Below are 12,078 nucleotides of genomic sequence, written 5' to 3'. Positions count from 1 at the left end.
GGAATAAGCACTTATAATAAAGTATATTGCTTAAGGCCAATAGAATCATGTAGTATCAAAAATTTAGGGATCACCCTCTAATCACCCAGACAGATGAACTGGGTTAAACACACAGAGTCATTATTATTGTGTGTGTAGATACCTCCTAAGCGATATATGAATATATCATGCATCAACAATGAGTGCCTATATTAGAAATTAAGCACATTCTAGGCTTATGATGAAAGTAAAGACCTATAGAGACATCTAGTCAAAAAAATAATAATATAGCGATTATTGATGTTGGCAAAAAAGCCAAAATACTCAAAAGATCAGACGCAGCAGGTGGATGATAAATAGAGAAGCCTCCATGCGCAGGTCCCGCTGTGGAATCCGTAGAAAACGCGTTTCGCCCGCGGGCTTGTTCACTTCCGGGATCTCACAGCTGATTGTGCATGCAGGGTTTAAAAGGCCCTGTCGTATGTGTAGCAGCCAATCAGTTTCGAGGACAATGGTTACGTGGGCGGGAATAGGGAGACTGACAACAAAAATAGCCACAGAATACATGGTATAACTAGGTAAAGGGGATGCGCCTGTGGGGTGGGCGGGTTACGGAGCGTGATGACGCTCCGGAGGTATATGTCTTCTCATAGGTTGGGGGCGACGTCACTGAGGGGGATGTGGCTATAAGGTGGACGGATTACGGAGCGTAATGACACTCTGGAGGTATATGTCTTCTCATAGGCTGAGGGCGGCGTCACTGCTAGTGAGATAATAAGACGCCATGATGGAAAAGGGAATGCCAGGTCTAAATGCGCCCATGAAGTGGGCGGATTAGGGGACATGATACCGTTAGGGAGATATGTAGTCACAACATACAGTGAAAACGGCGCTACAGTTGAAGAGATAAAGTAGCGCCATGTTAAAAGTAGGTAAAGCCAAAAAATAATTAATAATAATAATACATGGTATAACTAGGAGAAGGGGATGCGCCTATGGGGTGGGCGGGTTAGGGAGCGTAATAACGCTCCGGAGGTATATGTGCTCTCATAGATTGGAGGAGACGTCACTGAAGGGGATATGCCTATAATGTGGGCGGGTTACGGAGCGTAATGACACTCCGGAGGTATATGTCCTAACATAGGCTGAAGGCGGCATCACTGCTAGTGAGATAATGTGGCGCCATGATGGAAAGGGGAATGCCAGGTCTGAATGCGCCCATAGAGTGTATAGAACAGTGTGGGACAAGGGGAGATTGGGATATTGTGCAGTGATATGAATTAAAATAACCTATTGTTGGCCTAATGTAAAAAATTATAAAAGGAGGTGTAAAAGTGACTTAAGTGATGAGTGAAAAATGTATTAAAAATATACGGAATTATAAAGATTAATTGATAATGTGAAGAATGAAAAGACTTTTATAAGGTGAATAGATATGTTGTGAAAGTGAAACAGGGGAATGGATAATAGTGGTGGGGTGCTGGTGAAGAGGCTGGGAACTAAAACCTAAGGTATCGAGGGCTATATAATATAGTTGTTAAGAATAAAGATTACTAGTAGTAAAAGAATGGCAGAAGAGGCTAAATGTTATGTTATTACCTTATTGGTGTCTAAATAAACACTGGAGTGAGTGAATGACAGGGGAGGAGGAGGGAAGTGATGATGGAAAATAGGAAAAGGTGGGGGATATCGACTGAGGTGGAATAGAACATGGGATTAATAATTGGGGATTGGGAATTGGAAGCATTGTCCCAGTGCAACATGGGTAAACTATAACCATTGAGGTACTGGGTGAGAAAAATATTGAGGTAGTGAGGAAACGAAGAAATGAGAAAATTGTTGGTATGATGGTAAAGGGAATAGTGAGGACGATGCTAATTAGAAAGGAAAAGGGAAAAACATATGGCATATATAGAGAAGGGAAAAAAAGAAACAAGTTAGTGACATATTAGGTAACAGAGACTGGTGAAGCAACTCTAGGTAAAAAGTATAAATATTAAGATGAGGAAAATTAATATTAACCATTAAAAATGAGAGCTAAAGAAATATGAAATTGTATGTATTATAAAAAGACACTGTAATTAATGTTTTCATTGAGTCCGTCAGGTCGAAGACTCCCAAGCCGAAAAATCCATTTGCTCTCTTTCTTATATAGTTCTTTAGTCAGATCACCCCCACGTACGCCCAGATGGATACGGTCTAGACCAAAGACTTTTAGTTCTTTGGTAGAGCCCTTGTGCTGAACGTAAAAATGTTTGGCGACTGTGGTAAGTTGTTTCATACGTGTCATGTCTTTAGATGCGTTCCGAATATTCCCCAAGTGTTCCAAGGTCCTTTCTTTTAATTTGCGAGTGGTCATACCAACATATTTGATATTACAACTGCAAGTAATGCAATAGATTATTGCTTGGGTATTGCAGTTGAAGAAGTGCCGTATCTTTGTTGTTAGTCCATACTTATCAGTGACTATGTTGGTTTGTAATATGTGTGTACAAGCCTTACATTGGCCACAGGGGAAGGAACCTGGTGTGGCTGTTTTCTTGCGTGTTGATGTTATTAAATGGCTCTGAACCAACTGGTCCTTGATGTTCCTGGATCTTCGCCAGCTCATCTGTACTGTAGGGCCAACAATCGGAGACAGGACAGGGTCCATTCGGAGTATGGGGAGATGTTTAGTAATGGCCTCTTTCAGCATCTTCCATTCGGGACAGAAAGTGCCTATGAATCTGATTGTATCCTCTTTGTCTGAAATTTTTTTGTTGTTAGTCCCAAAAATCAGACGTTCCCTCTTCACCAAAGTAGTGGCCTGGTAGGCTCGTTTTAGAGACCGTTTACTATAACCCCTGGCCAGAAGGCGATTGGTAAGTTCCCAACTTTTGCTTTTGAAGATATGATCCTCAGAACAATTACGTCTGAGTCTAAGATATTCCCCTTTGGGTATATTCTCAATGGTGGGGGGAAAGTGCGAACTTGTTTGAAAAAGGAGACTGTTGGTCGCAGTCTCCTTGCGATACAGCTCTGTTTCTAAGAAGCCTGTGTGTGATTTGTACACATTGAGGTCAAGGAAAGGAACCCTCTCTGTGCTGACTGTGTAAGTCAGCTTGATGTTCAAATGGTTGTTATTGAGTAATCCGATAAATTCCATTAGCAGGTCCTTTTCTCCATTCCAGATGATAAAAACATCATCGATGTATCGTAACCATAAAACCACATGGTTGGTATACTTCTCATTGCTTGAACAGAAAACCTGGAAGTGTTCCCACCATCCTAAAAATAAATTAGCGTAAGTGGGGGCGCAGGCTGCGCCCATCGCTGTTCCTCTTATTTGTAAAAAGAAATGGTCCTGAAAAACAAAGTAATTTTTAGACAGAACAAAATCTAATAGGACCAGGAGAAACTCAGAAAAGGCACTCAAGCCTCCTTGATCCAAAAAGTATTTGACAGCTTGAATTCCGTGATGGTGATTAATACTCGTGTAGAGTGATTCTACATCTAATGTAACCAATAGGAAATTATCTTCACAGTATATATTGTGTATCTTACGTATTAAATCAGACGTGTCTTGTAGATAGGATGGTAATGATAGGACAAAATCCCGGAGGTGAAGATCAAGAAAACGGCTTGGTTGTTCTAATAAACCACCATTACCAGACATTATAGGTCTTCCAGGGGGTACAGACACATCTTTATGTACTTTAGGAAGTAAATAAAGCGTAGGTGTTTTGGGGTTCTGAACTGTCAAGTATTTGAGTTCTGATCTTGTGATAGTGCCTTGGGTTGCTGCATTCTGTATTAGAGAGGTATAGATTTGCAAGAATCTCGTGGTTGGATTGCTGAGGAGTTTCTTATAGCAGGAGGTGTTATTGAGTTGTCGTTGTGCCTCAGTGATATACATATCCCGTGGCCAAAGTACAATATTACCTCCTTTATCAGAAGGTTTAAAGATTACATCGTGCCAAGTTTCCAAATCTTGTAACGCTTTGCGTTCATGAAATTTGAGGTTCTTGGGGAAACGGTGGATACCCTGTCTGGTTTGGGCATATATATCGTCGAATTCCTTGGCTACTCTATTCAAGAAAACCCTTATCTCCGGGTTGTTATTATCCGGAGGAAAGAAGGTAGACTTAGGTCTGCATTGGGGTCTATATGAGGCAGATGCATCCATAGTGGATTCCGCTTGTAGTTCTTCCAGATCTTTGATCGCATTCAGATCCTCCATCGTGAGTTCTGGAACGGGGCTGTCTTCCGCCTGTATCCCTTGCTGTCTGTTGAAGAATTTTTTGAGGAGGAGTTTCCTACCAAAGAGTCGAAGATCTTTTTCCCAGGAAAATCTATTGAAAGACCTGGACGGTGAGAAGGAGAGTCCCTTAGTAAGTACTGACATATGGTCGGGAGAGAGGGATCTAGTGGTTAGATTGATAACCTGCAGGAGATTGTTGGAATCTATCTCACTGTTTTCCTCTGCCGAGCCAGATATCGTGCCTGCCTTGGTGGATCCCAGTCTGAGTTTCTTCCGTCGTTTCTCCTTTCCCCCTCTCCTTGTCTTCCTCGAGTTCTGACGCGGCCTCTCGATCTCTGACCTGATCCTAAAAAACGAGGATGAAAGCTGGCGTAATCTTCTTGATTTTCAAAGGTTTCACCTGCTGATTCACCGCTGGTAGACGACTCAAATTCCGAAATGGTAGGGTCATCCCTCAGTGGGCGGTTTCTGCTTGGGGGTACGGGATTCCACCTGAAGATATCCCCTTTTGCAAAGTCCCGTTTATCACGGATGAATTTTGTCCTCTTGCGATCCACTATAGTCTGTTCATATTGTTCGATCTCTTTTTTGTGTTTTTCAAAAGCTGCTTGAAAATGTGTGTCCTTCTCCCAGATTTCCAAAGTCTTGCCAATTTCGTCTATCTCTTTTTCAACCTGATCAAGTAGGAGAGTGTCGTGTTTCACCAGGAGGTGAAGTAATTCATGGGAACACTTTAGTAGTACTGTCTCCCATTCACTCTTCAGGTTGTCACTTGCGAGTGGAAAGGAACAGACTATAGTGGATCGCAAGAGGACAAAATTCATCCGTGATAAACGGCCACTGAGGGATGGTAATGATAGGACAAAATCCCGGAGGTGAAGATCAAGAAAACGGCTTGGTTGTTCTAATAAACCACCATTACCAGACATTATAGGTCTTCCAGGGGGTACAGACACATCTTTATGTACTTTAGGAAGTAAATAAAGCGTAGGTGTTTTGGGGTTCTGAACTGTCAAGTATTTGAGTTCTGATCTTGTGATAGTGCCTTGGGTTGCTGCATTCTGTATTAGAGAGGTATAGATTTGCAAGAATCTCGTGGTTGGATTGCTGAGGAGTTTCTTATAGCAGGAGGTGTTATTGAGTTGTCGTTGTGCCTCAAGAAGAAACTCAGACTGGGATCCACCAAGGCAGGCACGATATCCGGCTCGGCAGAGGAAAACAGTGAGATAGATTCCAACAATCTCCTGCAGGTTATCAATCTAACCACTAGATCCCTCTCTCCCGACCATATGTCAGTACTTACTAAGGGACTCTCCTTCTCACCGTCCAGGTCTTTCAATAGATTTTCCTGGGAAAAAGATCTTCGACTCTTTGGTAGGAAACTCCTCCTCAAAAAATTCTTCAACAGACAGCAAGGGATACAGGCGGAAGACAGCCCCGTTCCAGAACTCACGATGGAGGATCTGAATGCGATCAAAGATCTGGAAGAACTACAAGCGGAATCCACTATGGATGCATCTGCCTCATATAGACCCCAATGCAGACCTAAGTCTACCTTCTTTCCTCCGGATAATAACAACCCGGAGATAAGGGTTTTCTTGAATAGAGTAGCCAAGGAATTCGACGATATATATGCCCAAATCAGACAGGGTATCCACCGTTTCCCCAAGAACCTCAAATTTCATGAACGCAAAGCGTTACAAGATTTGGAAACTTGGCACGATGTAATCTTTAAACCTTCTGATAAAGGAGGTAATATTGTACTTTGGCCACGGGATATGTATATCACTGAGGCACAACGACAACTCAATAACACCTCCTGCTATAAGAAACTCCTCAGCAATCCAACCACGAGATTCTTGCAAATCTATACCTCTCTAATACAGAATGCAGCAACCCAAGGCACTATCACAAGATCAGAACTCAAATACTTGACAGTTCAGAACCCCAAAACACCTACGCTTTATTTACTTCCTAAAGTACATAAAGATGTGTCTGTACCCCCTGGAAGACCTATAATGTCTGGTAATGGTGGTTTATTAGAACAACCAAGCCGTTTTCTTGATCTTCACCTCCGGGATTTTGTCCTATCATTACCATCCTATCTACAAGACACGTCTGATTTAATACGTAAGATACACAATATATACTGTGAAGATAATTTCCTATTGGTTACATTAGATGTAGAATCACTCTACACGAGTATTAATCACCATCACGGAATTCAAGCTGTCAAATACTTTTTGGATCAAGGAGGCTTGAGTGCCTTTTCTGAGTTTCTCCTGGTCCTATTAGATTTTGTTCTGTCTAAAAATTACTTTGTTTTTCAGGACCATTTCTTTTTACAAATAAGAGGAACAGCGATGGGCGCAGCCTGCGCCCCCACTTACGCTAATTTATTTTTAGGATGGTGGGAACACTTCCAGGTTTTCTGTTCAAGCAATGAGAAGTATACCAACCATGTGGTTTTATGGTTACGATACATCGATGATGTTTTTATCATCTGGAATGGAGAAAAGGACCTGCTAATGGAATTTATCGGATTACTCAATAACAACCATTTGAACATCAAGCTGACTTACACAGTCAGCACAGAGAGGGTTCCTTTCCTTGACCTCAATGTGTACAAATCACACACAGGCTTCTTAGAAACAGAGCTGTATCGCAAGGAGACTGCGACCAACAGTCTCCTTTTTCAAACAAGTTCGCACTTTCCCCCCACCATTGAGAATATACCCAAAGGGGAATATCTTAGACTCAGACGTAATTGTTCTGAGGATCATATCTTCAAAAGCAAAAGTTGGGAACTTACCAATCGCCTTCTGGCCAGGGGTTATAGTAAACGGTCTCTAAAACGAGCCTACCAGGCCACTACTTTGGTGAAGAGGGAACGTCTGATTTTTGGGACTAACAACAAAAAAATTTCAGACAAAGAGGATACAATCAGATTCATAGGCACTTTCTGTCCCGAATGGAAGATGCTGAAAGAGGCCATTACTAAACATCTCCCCATACTCCGAATGGACCCTGTCCTGTCTCCGATTGTTGGCCCTACAGTACAGATGAGCTGGCGAAGATCCAGGAACATCAAGGACCAGTTGGTTCAGAGCCATTTAATAACATCAACACGCAAGAAAACAGCCACACCAGGTCCCTTCCCCTGTGGCCAATGTAAGGCTTGTACACACATATTACAAACCAACATAGTCACTGATAAGTATGGACTAACAACAAAGATACGGCACTTCTTCAACTGCAATACCCAAGCAATAATCTATTGCATTACTTGCAGTTGTAATATCAAATATGTTGGTATGACCACTCGCAAATTAAAAGAAAGGACCTTGGAACACTTGGGGAATATTCGGAACGCATCTAAAGACATGACACGTATGAAACAACTTACCACAGTCGCCAAACATTTTTACGTTCAGCACAAGGGCTCTACCAAAGAACTAAAAGTCTTTGGTCTAGACCGTATCCATCTGGGCGTACGTGGGGGTGATCTGACTAAAGAACTATATAAGAAAGAGAGCGAATGGATTTTTCGGCTTGGGAGTCTTCGACCTGACGGACTCAATGAAAACATTAATTACAGTGTCTTTTTATAATACATACAATTTCATATTTCTTTAGCTCTCATTTTTAATGGTTAATATTAATTTTCCTCATCTTAATATTTATACTTTTTACCTAGAGTTGCTTCACCAGTCTCTGTTACCTAATATGTCACTAACTTGTTTCTTTTTTTCCCTTCTCTATATATGCCATATGTTTTTCCCTTTTCCTTTCTAATTAGCATCGTCCTCACTATTCCCTTTACCATCATACCAACAATTTTCTCATTTCTTCGTTTCCTCACTACCTCAATATTTTTCTCACCCAGTACCTCAATGGTTATAGTTTACCCATGTTGCACTGGGACAATGCTTCCAATTCCCAATCCCCAATTATTAATCCCATGTTCTATTCCACCTCAGTCGATATCCCCCACCTTTTCCTATTTTCCATCATCACTTCCCTCCTCCTCCCCTGTCATTCACTCACTCCAGTGTTTATTTAGACACCAATAAGGTAATAACATAACATTTAGCCTCTTCTGCCATTCTTTTACTACTAGTAATCTTTATTCTTAACAACTATATTATATAGCCCTCGATACCTTAGGTTTTAGTTCCCAGCCTCTTCACCAGCACCCCACCACTATTATCCATTCCCCTGTTTCACTTTCACAACATATCTATTCACCTTATAAAAGTCTTTTCATTCTTCACATTATCAATTAATCTTTATAATTCCGTATATTTTTAATACATTTTTCACTCATCACTTAAGTCACTTTTACACCTCCTTTTATAATTTTTTACATTAGGCCAACAATAGGTTATTTTAATTCATATCACTGCACAATATCCCAATCTCCCCTTGTCCCACACTGTTCTATACACTCTATGGGCGCATTCAGACCTGGCATTCCCCTTTCCATCATGGCGCCACATTATCTCACTAGCAGTGATGCCGCCTTCAGCCTATGTTAGGACATATACCTCCGGAGTGTCATTACGCTCCGTAACCCGCCCACATTATAGGCATATCCCCTTCAGTGACGTCTCCTCCAATCTATGAGAGCACATATACCTCCGGAGCGTTATTACGCTCCCTAACCCGCCCACCCCATAGGCGCATCCCCTTCTCCTAGTTATACCATGTATTATTATTATTAATTATTTTTTGGCTTTACCTACTTTTAACATGGCGCTACTTTATCTCTTCAACTGTAGCGCCGTTTTCACTGTATGTTGTGACTACATATCTCCCTAACGGTATCATGTCCCCTAATCCGCCCACTTCATGGGCGCATTTAGACCTGGCATTCCCTTTTCCATCATGGCGTCTTATTATCTCACTAGCAGTGACGCCGCCCTCAGCCTATGAGAAGACATATACCTCCAGAGTGTCATTACGCTCCGTAATCCGTCCACCTTATAGCCACATCCCCCTCAGTGACGTCGCCCCCAACCTATGAGAAGACATATACCTCCGGAGCGTCATCACGCTCCGTAACCCGCCCACCCCACAGGCGCATCCCCTTTACCTAGTTATACCATGTATTCTGTGGCTATTTTTGTTGTCAGTCTCCCTATTCCCGCCCACGTAACCATTGTCCTCGAAACTGATTGGCTGCTACACATACGACAGGGCCTTTTAAACCCTGCATGCACAATCAGCTGTGAGATCCCGGAAGTGAACAAGCCCGCGGGCGAAACGCGTTTTCTACGGATTCCACAGCGGGACCTGCGCATGGAGGCTTCTCTATTTATCATCCACCTGCTGCGTCTGATCTTTTGAGTATTTTGGCTTTTTTGCCAACATCAATAATCGCTATATTATTATTTTTTTGACTAGATGTCTCTATAGGTCTTTACTTTCAACATAAGCCTAGAATGTGCTTAATTTCTAATATAGGCACTCATTGTTGATGCATGATATATTCATATATCGCTTAGGAGGTATCTACACACACAATAATAATGACTCTGTGTGTTTAACCCAGTTCATCTGTCTGGGTGATTAGAGGGTGATCCCTAAATTTTTGATACTACATGATTCTATTGGCCTTAAGCAATATACTTTATTATAAGTGCTTATTCCTGTGATCACTTACTTTCTGTTTTTCTTATATCAGCCTCACACAATATTCTTATCAGATGCAGCAATCCCCATTTTCAATCGCGCACGGGTTATTTATCTTTGTCTAATATTGAATGCATACAAAGACTGCATAGTCAGTTTGTCTCTGGTTTTTGTAACTCACTTTGATTTTTTTCTTCGTCATTGTATATTTCCATAATATTGAATGGTTATTTAACTCCATCTATATACTTTCTTTCTTCATTTTTCTAACTGATTACTGTCTAGTGGACTCTCATCCCCGATTCAGGGTACACGGCGCCACGGTGTGACAGTCATTTTACTCTGCCTAACGTGGAAAGTAGATCCACCTATTACCTGTCCTATTTTTCTATCTTCTTATACTTTCATATATAGGTGCACTCTCATTGGTAGATATCCCTCCTACTACCATACCACGCCTCTTGTGCCCGATCTCGTCCGATCTTGGAAGCTAAACAGCGTTGGGCTGGGTTAGTACCACGAGGGGAGACTCCCTGGGAATACCCGGTGTTGTAGGACAGGAACTATTCCCCTTCCTCTGAAGGGTGGACACCAACAGCAGTATCACCACTATTTACACTTTCTTCAGCCTCTTCTTATTTTTCTTTCTTTCCTTTTATATCCTCCTTCATGAGGATCTATTTCTCATGAGCACAGCCAGACATCCAATCTGAATTTATGCCATATGATTTCATGGGTAACTAACAAAGTGTTTAGTATTGACCCAATGTATTCAGTCTTTCTATGATAAAATATGTACACCGACCTCCTCCGTGGGTCCTATTAATACAGATTATCTGTACTGGTCAGGAGAAACGGGTGTCAGACTATACAGTGTCTGCGACCTTTCTAAATCTTCTCTTTATGATTTACAGACCAGAACATTTTAACATAATTTTGTAATAAATCTCTTTGCACTCTTTGTGCATTTTTCTTTAGGATCGTAGAAGGATAATTATTCTTAAATAATTAATTAATAAACTTATGTTTTAACATAATCTTTTTCTATCTAAGAATTTTCTTTTTCCTTTTCTAAGAGTGCGCCCACACAAGAGCTTTCTTTTTCTCCCACTGCTAGTAAGATAACACCTTACCCAGAAAAGTTAGTGAATATACACACTGACATGCATAGCTGCCATCAAGTCATCAAAAATAGTAATACAGTATATCGTACAACTAAAAATAAGTGTATAATTACGGGATGAAACATGCAATGGATATATCGGTAGTTATATAGGCTTCCCACTGTAATTATAGCTCCTTAATTCTAAAACATTCCAAGAGCACCAATGCAGAAAATAAATCCTTAGTCAAGTGAGTACATATAAACTACACACAGATGAGTCCTCATGTTCAAAGGTATATAAACACAAAGATTCACTTATCATAAGACAAAAAATTAAATACTAAATACTAAATATTAAAGCCTGTGGGTCAAGGGGTGCCATGTAGCCATGGCCAGCAGGCTCAATGGTACCAGAAAACCCCAGCACTGTCAGGATAATGGAAAAATAGAGAAAATAGATAAAAAATGTATTGAAAATGGATGTAGATCTATATGAACATATAGGGCGGATTCTGTTCATTGAGTTCTTTCGGGGACACTGTCCAGAGAAAGTGGATCCAGTAGGTTTCTCTCTTTAATAGGAGCTTGCTCCTATCACCACCCTGGGGTAATGGTGGAACCCAGTCAATCATCATGCACCTTAACGTTGAAAGTTGATGTTGAAGTTGCAAGAAGTGTGCCGCGACAGGTTTGTCAGTTTTGCCGGCTGAGTATGCCAAATGAATAGAGGATCGGTGTTGGTTCATTCTCTCACGGAATGGTCTGATAGTCTTACCGACATACATCTTCCGACAGGGACAAGTCAGAAAATAGATGAAGTGATCCATCATACATGTCAGGTGGTGTAGGAGTTTTATCTTTGTGCTATAAAGCGGATGGCTGAAGAACTGCCCAGTTGTCATGGATCTGCAAGTGGTACATTGCAAGCACCTGTAGCAGCCATATTGTTTATTCAGCCATTGGTCCTTATTGGACACAGCGGGTTTCATTGTTGGTCTGAGGAGCATATCCTTCAAATTGCTCCCACGCTGTATACTTAATAGGGGTAGCGCCGAACCTATGGTCTTGAATTTGGGATCACTTTTAATGAAATGCCAGTTCTTCTTTACCAATTTTTGCA

The 12,078-nt window shown here is 41.3% G+C and overlaps 1 pseudogene; it reads left to right on the top strand.

Moving 5' to 3' along the window:
• The first annotated feature begins 10,292 nt into the window (after positions 1-10,292).
• Positions 10,293-10,411, top strand: LOC134934083 (5S ribosomal RNA; annotated as a pseudogene).
• The last annotated feature ends 1,667 nt before the right edge of the window (positions 10,412-12,078 follow it).

Source organism: Pseudophryne corroboree, chromosome 1 (genome assembly GCF_028390025.1).
Source record: "Pseudophryne corroboree isolate aPseCor3 chromosome 1, aPseCor3.hap2, whole genome shotgun sequence".
NCBI classification, from domain to species: domain Eukaryota; kingdom Metazoa; phylum Chordata; class Amphibia; order Anura; family Myobatrachidae; genus Pseudophryne; species Pseudophryne corroboree.
The sequence above is the reverse complement of the archived record's forward strand: the minus strand, read 5'-3'. Positions and strand labels throughout refer to the sequence as shown.